Source organism: Lampetra planeri, chromosome 72 (genome assembly GCF_965212315.1).
Source record: "Lampetra planeri chromosome 72, kcLamPlan1.2.h2, whole genome shotgun sequence".
Taxonomy (NCBI): Eukaryota; Metazoa; Chordata; class Hyperoartia; order Petromyzontiformes; family Petromyzontidae; genus Lampetra; species Lampetra planeri.
In genome coordinates, this window is record NC_136177.1 from 875,824 (window position 1) to 896,085 (window position 20,262).

The window sequence follows — 20,262 nt, forward strand, 5'->3', positions numbered from 1 at the left end:
ATTATGTCTGTGTTTGTATATTTGTATGGCTTCGTGTACAAACCTTTGATGGTGGCCGGGAGGTTTGCAGAGAACCTTGGTCTCAGAAAAGACAATTTCATGAGAGCCCACCGAGTTGTAGCAATGATTGGCAACGGCCGAAGAATCAGTTCTGCCGTGTTTCAGATCTGACTTGTGCTCGTGGACACGATCAGAAACATGACGTTTCGTTTCTCCAATGTAGCAATCACCACAAATGCAACTCAATTTGTAGACTCCAGGATACTGTAAGTCAGGAACGACATCCTTCACAGATGGAATCAGATCACGGATTTTATGCACTGTACTGAATCGGACTTGGATCTTATGTTTGTTTAGAATTTTGGAGATCTTTTTGGTCACGCCTGCTATGTATGGTAACGTGATAGTTTTGGTCGGAGTTTGATGTGGCTGTTCCTGTGTGGTGGGAGAGACAGCTTGGCGGATAGTACGGTCAGAGTATCCGTTCATCCTGAGGGTCCGATGTACATGTCTTAATTCACCGGTCAGGTGGTGTTGGTCAGAAATGCCATGGGCTCTGTGGTATAGCGTTTTGATGAGAGAATTTTTTTGAGATGGGTGGTGGTGGGAATCGGTTTCAAGTAGGAATCTGTGTGGGTGGCTTTCCTGTAAACAGAATGTCCCAAGGATCCGTCAGGCCTCCTCTCAAACAGAATATCCAAGAATGGTAGTTTACCGTCTTTCTCCACTTCCATGGTGAATCTGATGGATGGGTGTCTAGAGTTGATGTGGTCCAAGAAGTGGTTCAATGCTGGGAGGCCATGTGGCCAGATGACGAAAGTGTCATCCACATACCTCTTCCACAGGGAAGGACGCAGGGTGGATGTCTGGATGGCGTCTGATTCAAACTTTTCCATGAACATGTTGGCTATAACTGGTGACAAGGGGGAGCCCATAGGGGTACCCTCATTCTGTTTGTAGAAGGTGCCATTCCAGGTAAAATAGGTGTTGGTGAGGCAATGCCTAACCAGCGCAAGTGCATCAGAATTCAGTCCATGTTGGACTAAGTCCTCAATTATTGTTAGGGTGTCCGGTACTGGGACTTTGGTAAACAAAGATACTACATCAAAGCTGACGAGGATGTCATCAGGGGATAGTACCATGTCCTTAACCATAGAGACTAATTGGGTTGAGTTGAGTACTGCCGAAGAGGTCTTGCCTGTGAAGGGGAGCAGAGTATCTGATAGAAAACGGGCTAGTTTGTACGTAGGAGAGTTTATCGTCGACACGATGGGTCGTAGCGGGGTGCCTTCCTTATGGATTTTGGGAAGACCATAGAGTCTGGGAGGTCTTGCCGCCGATGGTTTTAGAGAGGGACGTTTGCTTGGTTCGATTAGGGAAGTCGAACTCGTGATGATACTGTTGGTTTTCGTCGTTAGGCTTTTAGTGGGATCGTTTTTAATTTTGGAGTAACTCCCATCATTAAGAAGGTCCAGGATTTTGTTGTTGTATGAATCTTTATCCACGGTCATCATGGATAAAAATTCATACAACAACAAAATCCTGGACCTTCTTAATGATGGGAGTTACTCCAAAATTAAAAACGATCCCACTAAAAGCCTAACGACGAAACCCAACAGTATCATCACGAGTTCGACTTCCCTAATCGAACCAAGCAAACGTCCCTCTCTAAAACCATCGGCGGCAAGACCTCCCAGACTTGATGGTCTTCCCAAAATCCATAAGGAAGGCACCCCGCTACGACCCATCGTGTCGACAATAAACTCTCCTATGTACAAACTAGCCCGTTTTCTATCAGATACTCTGCTCCCCTTCACAGGCAAGACCTCTTCGGCAGTCAACTCAACCCAATTAGTCTCTATGGTTAAGGACATGGTACTATCCCCTGATGACATCCTCGTCAGCTTTGATGTAGTATCTTTGTTTACCAAAGTCCCAGTACCGGACACCCTAACAATAATTGAGGACTTAGTCCAACATGGACTGAATTCTGATGCACCTGCGCTGGTTAGGCATTGCCTCACCAACACCTATTTTACCTGGAATGGCACCTTCTACAAACAGAATGAGGGTACCCCTATGGGCTCCCCCTTATCACCAGTTATAGCCAACATGTTCATGAAAAAGTTTGAATCAGACGCCATCCAGACATCCACCCTGCGTCCTTCTCTGTGGAAGAGGTATGTGGATGACACTTTCGTCATCTGGCCACATGGCCTCCCAGCATTGAACCACGTCTTGGACCACATCAACTCTAGACACCCATCCATCAGATTCACCATGGAAGTGGAGAAAGACGGTAAACTACCATTCTTGGATATTCTGTTTGAGAGGAGGCCTGACGGATCCTTGGGACATTCTGTTTACAGGAAAGCCACCCACACAGATTCCTACTTGAAACCAGATTCCCACCACCACCCATCTCAAAAGAATTCTTTCATCAAAACGCTATACCACAGAGCCCATGGCATTTCTGACCAACACCACCTGACCGGTGAATTAAGACATGTACATCGGACCCTCAGGATGAACGGATACTCTGACCGTACTATCCGCCAAGCTGTCTCTCCCACCACACAGGAACAGCCACATGAAACTCCGACCAAAACTATCACATTACCACACATAGCAGGCGTGACCAAAAAGATCTCCAAAATTCTAAACAAACATAAGATCCAAGTCCGATTCAGTACAGTGCATAAAATCCGTGATCTGATTCCATCTGTGAAGGATGTCGTTCCTGACTTACAGTATCCTGGAGTCTACAAATTGAGTTGCATTTGTGGTGATTGCTACATTGGAGAAACGAAACGTCATGTTTCTGATCGTGTCCGCGAGCACAAGTCAGATCTGAAACACGGCAGAACTGATTCTTCGGCCGTTGCCGATCATTGCTACAACTCGGTGGGCTCTCATGAAATTGTCTTTTCCGAGACCAAGGTTCTCTGCAAACCTCCCGGCTACCATCAAAGGTTTGTACACGAAGCCATACAAATATACAAACACAGACATAATTTCAACCGTGATGATGGGTACAAACTTAGTAATCATTGGAAAGATGTTATTAACCACGCAAAAAAGACTTAATTACACTTTTTTGGACCATCTTATCTGACAGGCACTATCTTACTTTACTTTACCGAGTGTTAACATCCCCAGTATTTAACAGCACTCTCTTCATTGTTCAGCTGTTGTATGTGTCGGAGTTATGACATTTTGATGAAAATAATAAAAATTAATAATTTTCCGAAAAATGCGCAAATCGCATTAATTATGTTAATGTGTGTATTAACATGCATAAATTATGATAATGCGTGTAATTATATGCATATATTATGATAGTGTGAGTAATTATATGCATAAATTATGATAATCGCTGAGATAATCGTAGTAAGTTATGCGGATGCTTGCGATGATGTTAATGTGAGCAGTTGTGGTAATTAGGCTCAGCTTCGTTTATCCAGAGTTATGTCAATCAGGATAACACGATGATCAATGATTAAACGTTTACCGATTATCCTAGCGTGTGTTATGATATTTAGGTCTCCATTTTCATATCTCATCACAGGATACAGTTATCAAAAATATGATGGTTTTGCATGGACTTGGAAAGAAGCACTCGAACAGTTGGTGTTAAGCAATTTTATTCTAACAAGCATGTGACATTCTATCATACAGGTCAAACATGCGTCAATAATTCATGAATAACCAAACACTTATGCATTTGCGATATCAAGCATTCGATTAATATGGATAACTAAAATTCTTATGCAATTACGAGATTAAGCATTGACTAAAATGAATGAATGAACACTTATGCATTTACTAAATTGAATAACTCAAACTCTTATGCATTTTCGATATTGTGCATTTAACGAACTGAATGACCAAAAATTATTATGCAATCGTAACCTCTACCTCTCCACCAGGCATCTCATTAGTTCGTTTTTGTATCGATCACCATCGGCGACTGGCCGAGTTTGAAAACAAGCATGACACATTTCGTTTTGCGTTAATAAAAGCACTTATTGTATCCCCGAGGCGAAAGTATATGTCAATAGATTCATCGGTAAGTATAATTTCTTTTAACGGAATGTTGGAGTCAATGGTGGGTGAGGGCGTGTTGCGGGAGAGCTAATCTGGCTCTGTTTTAATTAATTCTTCGGCGAGGCTCTATGACAAAGGAAACTGGTTTGACAAGATTTTCTCTGTGTTTCCTCGAGTCTGTATGTGGGGAGTGATACAACCTCTCTGCCGTCTGTGCGAGTTGCAGCTGACACTTTCTCCGCGATGAGGTGAGCGGCGGCGCTTGGCGGCGCTTGGCGGCCCTCGGTAGCTGACGGCGCGGTGGCGCGCTCTCGTAGCTGACGGCGCGGTGGCGCGCTCTCGTAGCTGACGGCGCGGTGGCGCGCTCTCGTAGCTGACGGCGCGGTGGCGCGCTCTCGTAGCTGACGGCGCGGTGGCGCGCTCTCGTAGCTGACGGCGCGGTGGCGCGCTCTCGTAGCTGACGGCGCGGTGGCGCGCTCTCGTAGCTGACGGCGCGGTGGCGCGCTCTCGTAGCTGACGGCGCGGTGGCGCGCTCTCGTAGCTGACGGCGCGGTGGCGCGCTCTCGTAGCTGACGGCGCGGTGGCGCGCTCTCGTAGCTGACGGCGCGGTGGCGCGCTCTTTCTCTCCACTGCTGGATGACGAGTCGGTTCTCGTTGGTTGTCGCTCTGGCGATGAACGATGCTTTCGCTCGTTGCTGATATTGACGTTGGGTTGAAGTTGTTGGCTCGAGAGTGATAGCTGGAATCTCCGTCCGTTTCACTCGCAGCTCGGCGGCTCAGTGTAGTAATTCTTCTTAGGTGGTGCAGACCTCGGCTTGTAGCAGCACGTCGCTACCTCGCGATTCTCGTCATGCTGGATGACGAAGGCTTCTTGACGATCTGTGGTGGAGTCGAAGCCCTGGCGATGTGTGGTGGGGGGGCCAGGCCCCTGACGAAGTGAGTTGAATGGATTTTTCCCCGGCTTATGTTGAGAAAATGCCCTCCGTTTCCCGAGTTGTTCAAAGTCTGTCATAAAACCTTCCTGTGTGTGTGTGTTCGTCCGTGTGTGTGTCCGTCCGTGTGTTTCGCTTTGAAGACACAGTTGTTGTCGTTCTGGAAGGGGGGGGGTTCGTGACGGCGCCAACGAAGTTATACATTAGCCAGACCGATGATTCGCGTTGAGTTATATATATATAAAAGAGATATTCGAATCCATGTTTTTGTTACTGAATAATATTTGTCGCGACAACCTACGCGTTAAGCGAGCTTAATTATTTCCGCCCTCACTCGGGGATCATATCTTTTGTCTCACACAGCTTAAGTTGTTTTGGTTTGGAAGTTGAAATGCGACTTATTCCATTATGCCCCAGTTATGCCGAAACCGTGTTCCCGATGTTTCATCGTGACCCGATCTCTCATGGAGATTCCTTGCGTGTGCAATTTTTGCTGTCCGTGTTGTGGGAAGACAAAGACGGTTGTTTCCACGGTGGAAGCGCCCGGCGCATGCGCTTATTTATTTATTTCTGAGAGCGTGTTAATTTCCTTTGAGCCATTGCCCGGGAGTTTTATTGGTGTCATTTCCCGGCTTTGTGCCTGCGTGTGGAGATCCTCTCGGAAAGACAAAGACGGTCGTGTTGCTGCTGTTGTTTTCAGGGGGTTGTTGTGTTTGGTTAATTTTGAGAGCCTTATTCACCGTTAGCTCCTAGGATATTCACTTTAATTCCGTACTTATTATTTGACTTCTTGTGATTATTTAATCTGCTATCCCGGCTAAGAATTTTGTTTTGGAGCGAAATATATGCCATAATTGTTCTTCGATGCTTCGGCCCGGCCGTGTAGAAATTCTATAAAGGTAAATAATGTCAGTATTTAATTAACAATGATGGGTCGCGATTCTGGTGCAGACTGTAGTCTGATTTTCAATTGTAGTGAGGATGGATACTGTTTGCTTACTTCATGGCTAAGTTGTACTAGTTTGTCTAACATGGTTCAAAACCCGTTTGTGTTTTTTTGTTAATGTTGTTCCTTTGTTAAGAATATAATTATATATTTCGTGGCCTGGTTTTGTACTTATAAAAGGGTTTTTTTTCCCTTTACGAACGGATGTTTCTTCCAGAACCCCCCCGGCTACCATTCCCCCCTCCCTTGTTCCTCTTGTGTGAAATTCGGGGAGTTTTTTTATGATCTTGATTACCCTTCTTTCATGCCCTCTTTCCTTTGAAATGAGGTGTGCGCACATCTGTGTTAGTGTGTGGGGGCCTCTGTGGGAGTGTGAGGGCGTGTCCGTTCTCACGTTGCCCCGTGTATATTAAAAAAACGATATTATCTATGTTGGCAGAATAATTCTTAAAAAAAAAATAATTTTTAAAATTAAAAAGGGGGGCATATATCCAACAGTCCGCCCTTTTGAAAATTATCAGGGGTCGATTTGGCCACTGGCGAATTTTCAAACAAAGTAATGCCCCCTTTTTATGTCATGCATCCCATCAGCCGCCCTTACTCTCGGCGGTTATTTCTTACAACGCGCGTGCACGTATTACAATCTTAATCTGGTTACATCTGAATTAGCAAAGGAAATAACAACCGTTAACATCGATATTGCGTTACATTGGTTCTCGTACATCATAATTCCGACGAATATTCATTTTTGTTTTTGCTTACCATGGTTACATTTGAATTAAGCAAGGAAATTAACAACACGTTAAAACATCGATATCATCAGTTACATGGTTCTCATACATCATAATTCCGACGAATTTCATCTTTGTTTTTGTTAAATCCTGGGAAACGCTAGGTAGCGGTTTCGAACGCATTTATGCGTTACCTTCCTCATGTTGCCTGGTTTACCACTTATCACTTTGATAATTCGATCACGGTTTTCGGGTTCGTTTTTGTAATTTTCTCTCTCACTCTCTCGCGTCGTGGGAGTGTGTGGTGAAAAATTGTGCTGTACATAATCAGAATTCGCGCACACAACCCACTTTGACACTTTGTTCGTGGCATTCGCTCTCTCTGCGATTACATGCACATTTGCCGAGTTTGTGTGTCGATTTAATTCTGTCCCTCGTAATGTTGCCCTCTTTGTTTTTACGAGTGTGTTAGATTTTAACACCATTCCCGATATATCATGAACATTCGTCTCCATTTTAGCACTCCGATCCACATACATTTTGGTTTCCCTTGGATATTTTCCATTCAAAGGCTCACGCCTGCGCTCCTCAGGGCGTGTCTCTGTGTGCTCTCTTTGTCTCTGCTGTCCGTTATCTACTGTCCGATCACGCTCCAATGCAACCCCGCCCCCGCATTCGATTCGCGCGTCATTTACAAGAGCACTGCTCGTGTTTTTGCCCGCCCTGTCACCTGCAGCCTGCTTGTATTTCCCATTGAGCTCGGGGTTTAACAAAACCTCGGCGGGTGGTTCATCATGTATTTGGACCGCATTCTGTGTTATTCCTCTATTCCCTCCTGGTATAGCCGGTGGAGGAATTGGTCGGAATTGGATCGATTGTGTTTGACCTCCCATCCTGCGATTCTCCTGAATGTTCGCATCCATATCTCCGCGGTCTGTGTAACACCTTCCCGCTAGGTGGTTATCTCGCCATCTTAGTGTGCAACTTTGGCCTCGTGTGTGTCGTGGCATGGGGTGTTGGTATGGTTCTGTTCTGAACCTCTCCCTCCTACGATTCTCGTACATTTTTGGCCCAGTGTTTTTCCCATTTGGGTGCCAAATTTTTTTTGGATTGTTACTTCGCCATCTCTGTGGGTAATTTTGACCTTGTGTGTGTCGTGGCATGGGGTGTTGGTATGGTTCTGTTCTGAACCTCCCCCTCCTGTGATTCCTCTGAATGTTCGGCTTTGTGCCGCTCTCATTCTCGTGCCAACCTCTCTCTGGTTTATTTTGCCATGTGTGCGTGTGTGTTTGCTCTTCTAGGCATTGTGGGACTGTTCGGCGATTTTTATTCCTCTCTGAGAGGCTGGGTTCCTTATCCCTCTCCCTGTGTTCTGGATCCGAATTCTGATTCTTAGCTCTGTATAACCATGCCATGCACGCCTTGCTCTCTATGCGGCGTAAGGATGCGGTTTCTGGATTCAAAACCATTCTCACCCTTTCTGTAATCTCTGGGCTCAAGGATTCAAAAAACATAATTTTGAACATTTTATCTCCTTCGTGGTATTGATTCACATCGCCTGCGTAATACGCTCTTTTAAATTGTACGAGGTAGTCACGTGGATCTTGGTCCATGCCCTGGGTCATCGATTTTACAGCATAAAACCCTTCAGTGAGTGTCGAATATTCTCCAAACTTCCGAATCACTGCCAGGCTCAGTTGTTTAAAATCATTTCTAACCTTGTGTGGTAGTGACTTTACCCATGGAATAGAATCTTTATGTAAGCTTCGTTTCAACAAACTCGCTTTTTCATCCCGTCTCATCAGCCCTCTAATCATTGCCTCCTCTTCTATTGTTGCGATATGTGTGTGGATATCCATAGTCTTATTGTGGGGGTCAAAATCGGGAATTCTGATTAGAGCCTTGTCCATCAATTTAAGGGTTTTACTGGTGAATAGGTATTCCGAAAGTTGATTGCCGACAGCGTCATCATCAAACAAGTTATCATCAGGCAATCTGTCACTTTTATCTGTTCTGTGTGGGGCGTGATTAAGCGGTGTGCATTTTCTGTGTGCGCGCCCAGTGCCGTGTCGCTCGTGTTGCCATTTCCCTTCAGTTTTTGCCTCTGCCCTTAGTGGAGCATGTCCAGTCGACTTTACTTTAACATTTTGCCTCCCTCTATCTGTGAAGTTGTCAGTCTCACATGTTTTTGTTTGCATATGTATCTCTCCATCCCTTCTCTCGAATTGTGAAGGTTTCTGTTTGTCAATAATTTTTTGTTCGATATCCATAATTTTTTTGCGATTAGTCCCTGGACTCTGTCCACGTACCCAAGAGTGTGATTTAATGTTACTTCCATATTTATTCTGTGGATCCACGTCTGTGAGTTTCGCTGGTGTCGCGAGCCCTGATTTCTCCTCCCTTACGATGGTGTGAGGACATTTTTCCTCGTTTATTAGAGACGATTTCTCTCCTGTTTCCATTCCGAATTTTCCTTCATTCCACCATCCCTGTCTGTATGCCTGTGTGAAAAGGCATGAGTCCTGTCCTGCCTTCTCTGCAGCTTTTGCATCGTGTTCGCCTTCCTTACATTTTATCCAGTCAATTAGTTTCCCCCGAGGTGTGTTCGTGTTATCGATACAGCTCCCTTCCCATATGTCTCTCTGACTGTACTGCTTTGTAACAGATTGGTCGGTACGTTTTAATACGAGCTCCCCGTATCCCGTAACCCATTCAAAAATTATTCCTAATCCTAGCATCTTAGGTATGGCAAGAGTTCCTTTGACAATTCCTTTTAGAGTGCATATAAAACAATTATCTCACAGAGTGTAGTCAGTTTGACTCGAGCTATTGTTATTTTCCGATTCAGAGTGCGTACCTCTAACACCACTTATCACAGGATGCAATCGGTTTGATACGATATTATCTTAATTCCACTCTCTGTTTCAACCTGCTATTCTGGGTTTTGACCTTAGAGGGCGTTTTTTTTTTGTTTTACGCCCGTTTACAATCACAATGCAATGTTTGGTCACGATATTCTGGTTAACACGAAGTGATTCATTCCTTCATCCATGCAAAACACTGTCTGCGAGAGATCCCGGACGAGCCACCCATTATGTTGTATGTGTCGGAGTTATGACATTTTGATGAAAATAATAAAAATTAATAATTTTCCGAAAAATGCGCAAATCGCATTAATTATGTTAATGTGTGTATTAACATGCATAAATTATGATAATGCGTGTAATTATATGCATATATTATGATAGTGTGAGTAATTATATGCATAAATTATGATAATCGCTGAGATAATCGTAGTAAGTTATGCGGATGCTTGCGATGATGTTAATGTGAGCAGTTGTGGTAATTAGGCTCAGCTTCGTTTATCCAGAGTTATGTCAATCAGGATAACACGATGATCAATGATTAAACGTTTACCGATTATCCTAGCGTGTGTTATGATATTTAGGTCTCCATTTTCATATCTCATCACAGGATACAGTTATCAAAAATATGATGGTTTTGCATGGACTTGGAAAGAAGCACTCGAACAGTTGGTGTTAAGCAATTTTATTCTAACAAGCATGTGACATTCTATCATACAGGTCAAACATGCGTCAATAATTCATGAATAACCAAACACTTATGCATTTGCGATATCAAGCATTCGATTAATATGGATAACTAAAATTCTTATGCAATTACGAGATTAAGCATTGACTAAAATGAATGAATGAACACTTATGCATTTACTAAATTGAATAACTCAAACTCTTATGCATTTTCGATATTGTGCATTTAACGAACTGAATGACCAAAAATTATTATGCAATCGTAACCTCTACCTCTCCACCAGGCATCTCATTAGTTCGTTTTTGTATCGATCACCATCGGCGACTGGCCGAGTTTGAAAACAAGCATGACACATTTCGTTTTGCGTTAATAAAAGCACTTATTGTATCCCCGAGGCGAAAGTATATGTCAATAGATTCATCGGTAAGTATAATTTCTTTTAACGGAATGTTGGAGTCAATGGTGGGTGAGGGCGTGTTGCGGGAGAGCTAATCTGGCTCTGTTTTAATTAATTCTTCGGCGAGGCTCTATGACAAAGGAAACTGGTTTGACAAGATTTTCTCTGTGTTTCCTCGAGTCTGTATGTGGGGAGTGATACAACCTCTCTGCCGTCTGTGCGAGTTGCAGCTGACACTTTCTCCGCGATGAGGTGAGCGGCGGCGCTTGGCGGCGCTTGGCGGCCCTCGGTAGCTGACGGCGCGGTGGCGCGCTCTCGTAGCTGACGGCGCGGTGGCGCGCTCTCGTAGCTGACGGCGCGGTGGCGCGCTCTCGTAGCTGACGGCGCGGTGGCGCGCTCTCGTAGCTGACGGCGCGGTGGCGCGCTCTCGTAGCTGACGGCGCGGTGGCGCGCTCTCGTAGCTGACGGCGCGGTGGCGCGCTCTCGTAGCTGACGGCGCGGTGGCGCGCTCTCGTAGCTGACGGCGCGGTGGCGCGCTCTCGTAGCTGACGGCGCGGTGGCGCGCTCTTTCTCTCCACTGCTGGATGACGAGTCGGTTCTCGTTGGTTGTCGCTCTGGCGATGAACGATGCTTTCGCTCGTTGCTGATATTGACGTTGGGTTGAAGTTGTTGGCTCGAGAGTGATAGCTGGAATCTCCGTCCGTTTCACTCGCAGCTCGGCGGCTCAGTGTAGTAATTCTTCTTAGGTGGTGCAGACCTCGGCTTGTAGCAGCACGTCGCTACCTCGCGATTCTCGTCATGCTGGATGACGAAGGCTTCTTGACGATCTGTGGTGGAGTCGAAGCCCTGGCGATGTGTGGTGGGGGGGCCAGGCCCCTGACGAAGTGAGTTGAATGGATTTTTCCCCGGCTTATGTTGAGAAAATGCCCTCCGTTTCCCGAGTTGTTCAAAGTCTGTCATAAAACCTTCCTGTGTGTGTGTGTTCGTCCGTGTGTGTGTCCGTCCGTGTGTTTCGCTTTGAAGACACAGTTGTTGTCGTTCTGGAAGGGGGGGGGTTCGTGACGGCGCCAACGAAGTTATACATTAGCCAGACCGATGATTCGCGTTGAGTTATATATATATAAAAGAGATATTCGAATCCATGTTTTTGTTACTGAATAATATTTGTCGCGACAACCTACGCGTTAAGCGAGCTTAATTATTTCCGCCCTCACTCGGGGATCATATCTTTTGTCTCACACAGCTTAAGTTGTTTTGGTTTGGAAGTTGAAATGCGACTTATTCCATTATGCCCCAGTTATGCCGAAACCGTGTTCCCGATGTTTCATCGTGACCCGATCTCTCATGGAGATTCCTTGCGTGTGCAATTTTTGCTGTCCGTGTTGTGGGAAGACAAAGACGGTTGTTTCCACGGTGGAAGCGCCCGGCGCATGCGCTTATTTATTTATTTCTGAGAGCGTGTTAATTTCCTTTGAGCCATTGCCCGGGAGTTTTATTGGTGTCATTTCCCGGCTTTGTGCCTGCGTGTGGAGATCCTCTCGGAAAGACAAAGACGGTCGTGTTGCTGCTGTTGTTTTCAGGGGGTTGTTGTGTTTGGTTAATTTTGAGAGCCTTATTCACCGTTAGCTCCTAGGATATTCACTTTAATTCCGTACTTATTATTTGACTTCTTGTGATTATTTAATCTGCTATCCCGGCTAAGAATTTTGTTTTGGAGCGAAATATATGCCATAATTGTTCTTCGATGCTTCGGCCCGGCCGTGTAGAAATTCTATAAAGGTAAATAATGTCAGTATTTAATTAACAATGATGGGTCGCGATTCTGGTGCAGACTGTAGTCTGATTTTCAATTGTAGTGAGGATGGATACTGTTTGCTTACTTCATGGCTAAGTTGTACTAGTTTGTCTAACATGGTTCAAAACCCGTTTGTGTTTTTTTGTTAATGTTGTTCCTTTGTTAAGAATATAATTATATATTTCGTGGCCTGGTTTTGTACTTATAAAAGGGTTTTTTTTCCCTTTACGAACGGATGTTTCTTCCAGAACCCCCCCGGCTACCATTCCCCCCTCCCTTGTTCCTCTTGTGTGAAATTCGGGGAGTTTTTTTATGATCTTGATTACCCTTCTTTCATGCCCTCTTTCCTTTGAAATGAGGTGTGCGCACATCTGTGTTAGTGTGTGGGGGCCTCTGTGGGAGTGTGAGGGCGTGTCCGTTCTCACGTTGCCCCGTGTATATTAAAAAAACGATATTATCTATGTTGGCAGAATAATTCTTAAAAAAAAAATAATTTTTAAAATTAAAAAGGGGGGCATATATCCAACACAGCCAGCATTGGTATAAACATGGGCATTGTTGTTCTTTTCTATCATGTGTATCAGGCCTCCCCTCCCCCTCTCTGTCCAATGCGTTGGCGTTGTGCAACAGCAACAGCGTCGATGCCGTCGTGCACTCTTTGGTCCCCCCTCCCCCTCCCGATGCGTTGTACGTTGGCACTCCTTGCCGCATTTGAGCCCCGCCCCCCCTCCCTCCCGATACGTTCCATTCATTGGCTACCACATTCTGATTAGCTCCCCCCCCCCTCTCCTCCCCCTCAACTTGCTTGTTAAGGGATTACATCTTGAATCATTGCCTCACTTGATGCAGCTAATCCGGCTGTGACGGTCCCACCTGATGACGGAGACTTGTGTTGCCTCCGAAACGTCGTGATTTTTGTTTTATTTTATTTTTGTTAATTTTGATGTTTTACCTACGTGGCATTTTTGTTCCTTTTCTATTATGTACATCCACAGTGACTTGCGCACAAACACGTCCACGACCACGAGTACCCCGTCCCTCTTTTAGCCCCGCCCCCCCTTCCCGATACGTTCCATTCTTTGGCTACCACATTCTGATAAGCCCTCCCCCCCTCTCCTCCCCCCCTTAACTGGTACTTAAGAGCTTGCATCTTGAATCCCTCCCTCACTTGATGCAGCAAATCTGGCTGTGACGGTCCCACCTGATGACGGAGACTTGTGTTGCCTCCGAAACGTCGTGATTTTATTGTTTTATTTTTATTAATTTTAATTTCATTTTTTACCTACGTGACTTTACCGAAAGAACTAAGTGTATGAATCCTTGCAGTCACGAAAGCTTCAAATCTACTTTAATGGGCTGTCCCCAGCCTTACGAACGGGCTGTGTTCCTGAGGCCCGTTAATTGGTTCAACAGATGTCATTCTTCGATACGCTCATTAGACGAAAGCTCCACTTGCGACGATACGGAGATAACAAATTCCGTGTGAAACAACTGTTTCAATACATAATCAAGGGTTTTTGGGTTAGATCGCGTATGTATAAATGTGTCGAAACCCTCTAGCACCCGACACGGCCAATCAGTCAGAGATTTGTCACGTAAACGAAATGACAAATAGTTACTACTTCAGCCCACCGGCGTGTTGAAGAGCGAATCCAGAACATTTACGATTTGAGTACGACGTTTCGCTGGCAATTACATGCAACATCATTGGGCGATTTGCCAGAATAGTGAAGCCATTCACCTGCTTCCAGTCTTAAATAGAGCAGGACGACGAGGGGGGTATTGTAATTATATAATAGATTAGTAATCAGTTAATTCGTATGTGATTATTCTATCTAAGGGATTGTAATATGTATTACTTAATAATTGAGCCCAATAACTGAACCCAATCAGGTGCAGAGATCAGAAGTGGAGAAGGGGAGGGGGTTATTGTAATTATATACTAGATTAGTCATCAGTTCATTAGTATGTGTTTTCCCCCTATAAGTAATTGTAATATGTATGACTTAATAATACACTTCCAGGCTGCACGAAACCTGTAGCTAGCAGAGCCATTAAAATTATTTGTATCTCTCTCAATTTCAATGGATTCTATAATACATTTTGGCCAGTAATAATTACTCTTTGTTTTTTTCGGTAAAAACCAAAGAGTATGGATCCTTTCAGTCACGAAAACTTCAAATCTAGAATCAGTAATAATTAGTTTTACATAACACTTCAACGTTATCAAAATCAATTGTGTCCTTGTTGGCAAGCATGTTCTGCCACTACCGACAGTTGTGTTTGAGAGAATCTTATATTCCTTTAGTGTTATTTTAATCTTACGCTAATGTTACATCCCGTCTGTCCAAAATAGCATTTACCGCATACCATGTGGTCAGACAACCAAAGTGTCATCAACATATCTAAAACAAAAAGATGGGTTGAATGTACTTGAGGCAAGTGCTTTTGTTTCAAAGATTTCCATGTACACTGTAAAAACCGAGACTGGGGTTAATTAATGTTTAGTAAATATATAAGAGTAGCCTATACATAAAAATAATGACTATGTGTAGTTTGGAATGACATTGAGCTGAATTCAACACATTTCTATTAGTTATTAATTGTATTTTACTCAGTTTTGTTCGAATAAAATCAGCCATCAATAACTAAGTAAAATTTAATTGTATTTTATCAGGAAAGTCAAAAATGCAAAAATTGATTAATTTTATTAATCGGGAGGTTTTTGAATTTAATAACGTTACACTTCCGCCCCAACTCGAGGCATTTTTTCGCGCCACGTGCATGTCAACCATTTTCTTCCACAGACACGTTTCAGGGACCGCCGTTCTACCAAAGGTAAGGCATGTTTAATTATTTCAGCGAACAATTTTTAACAAAGGTGTGGTAGCAGTTGAACATTGTTTTATGTTACTGCATGTTACCAGCATGCCAATGTAACTGGCTGTAACGTATAACAGAATTAACTAGCACCACGTTAGGCCTTTGGAAGTCAGTCTGATTCGACTAAAAGCCATAGGTGGGACAAAGTCATTGTTATGCAAGTCCAAGTCGAGTCGCAAGTCATCAAATTCATGACTCGAGTCTGACTCGAGTCCAAGTCACATGACTCGAGTCCACATCTCATAGGTGGGACAAAGTCATTGTTATGCAAGTCCAAGTCGAGTCGCAAGTCATCAAATTCATGACTCGAGTCTGACTCGAGTCCAAGTCACATGACTCGAGTCCACACCTCTGCTAAAAGCACGAGACTATAATTTTTGTTCCGCACACGAAAAAGTAACGTGCGTGATTAAAACTAGACTATATTCATTCGGATCACAGCGTGTACTGAACCAAAAGTCCTGTACCTGCCGTTACACCTCTAGTATATTATATCTTGGTGTTGATGTACGTACAGTATGCTAACGTTAGCTAGCTTTCCACCAGTCAGTTAGCGTCACCTTTACGTTGTGGCTAGCTTGTTGTGTAGTTGCTAGCTAGCTAGATGATGTGAGTGACAAGAAGTTAATGTGCTAAATTTGAGCATGAAAATTTGAATATAAAAAATAATAAAGAATTATCTTGTAAATGTGATTATATTGTCCTCATGTGATTAGAGACCTGGTGGCCTTGCATCTGATACATGGACCTTTTTCTGCCTCAGGTTTTCGCTTATGGCATGGAAGTGTAAGATCTGCAAGTCTTTGTCTGCCACAAAGGGAAATCTACTAAAGCATTACAGACAACACGCAACATTTGGTCGTGGGCAATCCCAGCCATGCCTATATGACAGTTGCCCTTGCACATTTAAAACGCAGAGTGCCCTTCGCACACATTTGTCCAGATACCATTCAGATGAAGAAAGTCTACGGTCAGGAAACATCTCTGCTTTTAAGTGTTTAGTTTACAATGCTTGTTGTTCTATAGAGAAGGACTACTTTCAGCATATTGGAAATCATCTGAAGAGCCACGAAACTGTCTTTTGTGTATTTGAAGGATGCAGCTTTCAGACAAATATATACAATACATTTCTAAAACACAAAAGCAGAAGACACAATACTATTCTTTGAGTGATTTTAAGAAAGACGTGTATGAGAGTCGCCATAATCAGACTGTTTACCATTATGATTTACCAGAGGCCAGTGATGGTGAGGGCACTAGTTTAGATTGTGATCAGGAAAGTGCATCATACTTAGTTCTTCAAAGAATTGGCTTACTTCTGCTGAAGCTAGAAACCATCTATAATGCCTCAGTGAAGTGCATTGATGCCTTGGTTGAAGACCTTCAGTTAATTTCATCTTCAGTATCAGTTGCAGTTGTTAGAAACATACTAGATTCAACATTGAAGGTGAATAAATGCATTGTTGACCAGGCCATCGTAACTGAATTGTCAGAGCAGTTGTGCAACTTCCATCCCATTAGTGCAGCACTTGGAGCAGGTGGTCCACTTGGTTCGGCTTTTAAGAGAAGAAAGTATTTTAAGGTGCATTTCCAGTGTGTTGATAGCATTGAATATATTATTGATACTGAAAAGAACAAGACCTTTCAATATGTGCCTATTCTCCAAACTTTGCAGGAAGTCTTGAAGAATAAAGACATTGCAGAAATAATTTTATCCAGAAAATCAAATAGTACTGGATATATTAAGTCAATTTTTGATGGAAAATCCTTCAAGCAAAATGTATTTTATGCTGGGGAAGAAACAAGACTGTCTATAATCCATTACGTTGACGACTTTGAGGTGTGTAACCCACTAGAAACTTCGAGAAAAAAACACAAAATAACAGCTGTTTATTGGGTTTTGGCAAATGTTCCAACAAAGTTGCAATCTGCATTAACGTCAATACACCTAGCTTTACTTTGCAAAGCTGTTGATGTCAAACAGTTTGAATACAGAGCAGTTTTGGAACCAATCTTGAAGGATCTTGTCATTCTAGAACAGGAAGGGATTTTCATTTCCAGTGTTGGAAAAAACATTAAAGGGACAGTACATTGTGTTGTAGCTGACAATCTCGATGCACATTCTATCAGTGGACTAGTTGAAAGTTTCACGGGGCCGTACATCTGTAGATTTTGTCTTGGACATACTTCAGAGTACCAGACACACGAAGTGCGGATTGGAGTGTTTCCACCTCGGACAAAGAAGGAACATAGTTTGCATGTGCAAACTGGGAGAGAAAATCCAAATGTTACTCATTGCTTTGGCGTAAAGCGGTCGTGTCCATTGACTGATAAATTAAATCACTTTCATTTTGAGTCTGGGTACCCACCAGATGTACTACATGACCTTTTGGGAGGCATAGTCCCAAGGGAACTAGCATTGTGTTTTCAGATTTTCACCAATAAGAAGTACTTCAGTTTGACTGAGCTTAACGAGTTAATAACTGAGTCTGACTGTCAAAGTTCAGCGTTATAGGCCTATACATCTGATAGGCTATCAGAGAATGCACTGATTTGTTATTGAAAGCTATCTTTATTTTTGTTTAATGTTTCTTGGGTGTTCTAACATTATGCTTTCTTCTGATGTGACGCTGACCTAGGCCATTGCAAGTGTTTGTTCGAAAGGAATAGATGTAAGATGCATAGAACATCTGTAGGCTGTGCTAGTTTACTTGTTAGGAAGCCATGCTTGTAATTGTGCATGTTAAAAAGATAGGTCCACCCGGATTGTGGATTATGGCTACTAGTATAAGTACAGGGAATGCAAGTCAATTCACGTGATGTTTTAATCTCTTTTAGCTGTTTGAAAAACATATTGGCCCTTAGGATTTCAATTTGCGCATATAAAAAAGAAATAATATGAAAGTATTTTTACAGATTTTTTTTAAAACAGTCGTAATTTAAATGTGCTAACAAGACATAAACCTTGAATCACATCCAAAAAAGTAATCTGTGCCTGTAATGCCCACAAATTATAAATACCTCCAGTATTGTATCCCTATTGTACACATACATGATTTCTGTCTTTGTTTTGTACTTGTAATATGTTGGATAAACATGTTGAGACAAAATTGCACGAATAAATGTTAACCTGCTGTTCCTTTTCATGGTTCTTATCTTTTTTATGGTGATCGATTGACTTAACGTAAGTGAATTGTGGCACCACGAAGGCATGATATTGGGTGGATTAGAAATAGAAAAGTTATGGCAACAGACATTCAATATAAGTATTTTATTTAGTAAATCCAAATCATTTTGATCCAGACATTTAGTAAGCTTATATCAATTTCACCCAGACAATTAGTAAATGTAAATAAATTTCACCCAGACCATTAATAAATATTAATCAGATTCCACCAGATATTTAGTAAATCTAAATTACCATTGCTCAGATATTAAGTAAATATAAATCACTTTTCCTTGTAAAATCTATTTGGATTTACACAATTTTTTTAGGCTATATAACTCATTTGGAATCCTATTACTAAATCCAACACATTTTAACTGTTGCTTTTATTACCATGTACTTATTTTTTATTATTATTTTTTAGTTAATTTATTCAATACTTTTTATTCAAAGTTGTAGTGCTTAAAATCTACTCAATTATATCACGTGTCACTTTGTTGCCATAATTTTTTTAAGTAACAATGTGTCACATTTTTTACAGTGTACAGATTTACTTTAGCAGGAGATAAAGGAGAATCCATTGATGCTCCTTCCTTTTGTTTAAATAAATCACTTATCCATAAGAAATAAGTGTTATTTAGACAATGGTCAGCTAGTTTTGGAATATCTTCTGATAAACCTGTCTTCTTGACGAGTGTATCAAGTAATTTAAGCGACTCATTAACTGGAACCTGAGTGAATACAGAAATTAAATCAAAACTCACCAGAATATCATTAGGGTTAAGTTTCATATCTTTTATCACATTCTAAAGATGTTCTGAATTTCTTATGAATGAAGATGTCCTACCGATGTAGGGCTGTATTTGTTTAGTTACATATTTTTTTTAATTTATGGCAGAGCCTATTGTACTTATGGGTCGTAATGGGATACTGATTTTACGAATCTTTGGTAGCCCATCTAGGTGGTTTTGAGGCCCTTGGCTTAATTTGGTATTGCTCAGTCTTGGGGGTTAATAAATTTGCAATGATTGCAGTAGTTTTACGTTCTAAAGTATTAGTTGGATCTCGTTTAATTTTAATACAGGTACTTTCCTCTAGTAAATCTTTAATTTTATTATCATAATCTGCTCGTGACATCACTACAGTAGTGTGACCTTTATCAGCTGACAGAATTCGAATATCTTTATTTAATCGAAGCTCTCTTAAGGCTTTTACTTCGTTAAAGCACCTCTCCTGGATGCATATTATTAAGTAACTAGCTTCTTCTTTGCCAGTCTTAGGACGGAAGCTGTAATATTTACCAAAAAAATCGAGCAGAGTATAATTGTATCTTGTGTAAATTCAATGGCAGTGAATCTTGCACACAAGTATGTCATAAAACACTTCACTGCAGTTCACTGTAGCACTGTATTAATGGCAGTGATTCTTGCACAAAACTACATCATAAACCACCTCACTGAATGTCACTGTAGCACTGTATATAACTAACCTTCAATTTGTTAAAATTCACTGCTCTGATACTTTATTCTCTTCTGCTTTCGGTCGCTGGAGTTGAAATAAATTGGAAATCGATGCAATGTGAAAAATCGCCGAGAAATGTCTATTTTACCATAATGTAGAAGCATACAGTAGACTTACCTTATGACTCAAGTGCCGAAGAAATAAATAAAGACACCAAATCCACTTTGTTGCTGTGTAGAATTATTTATCACATTCACTATCAATGAAGAAACGTCAAACTTAAAGCGATTTTGCGAAAATAAATTACTACTCGACCTGCGTGAGTGTAAAAATCCACCCGCCCATGATTATT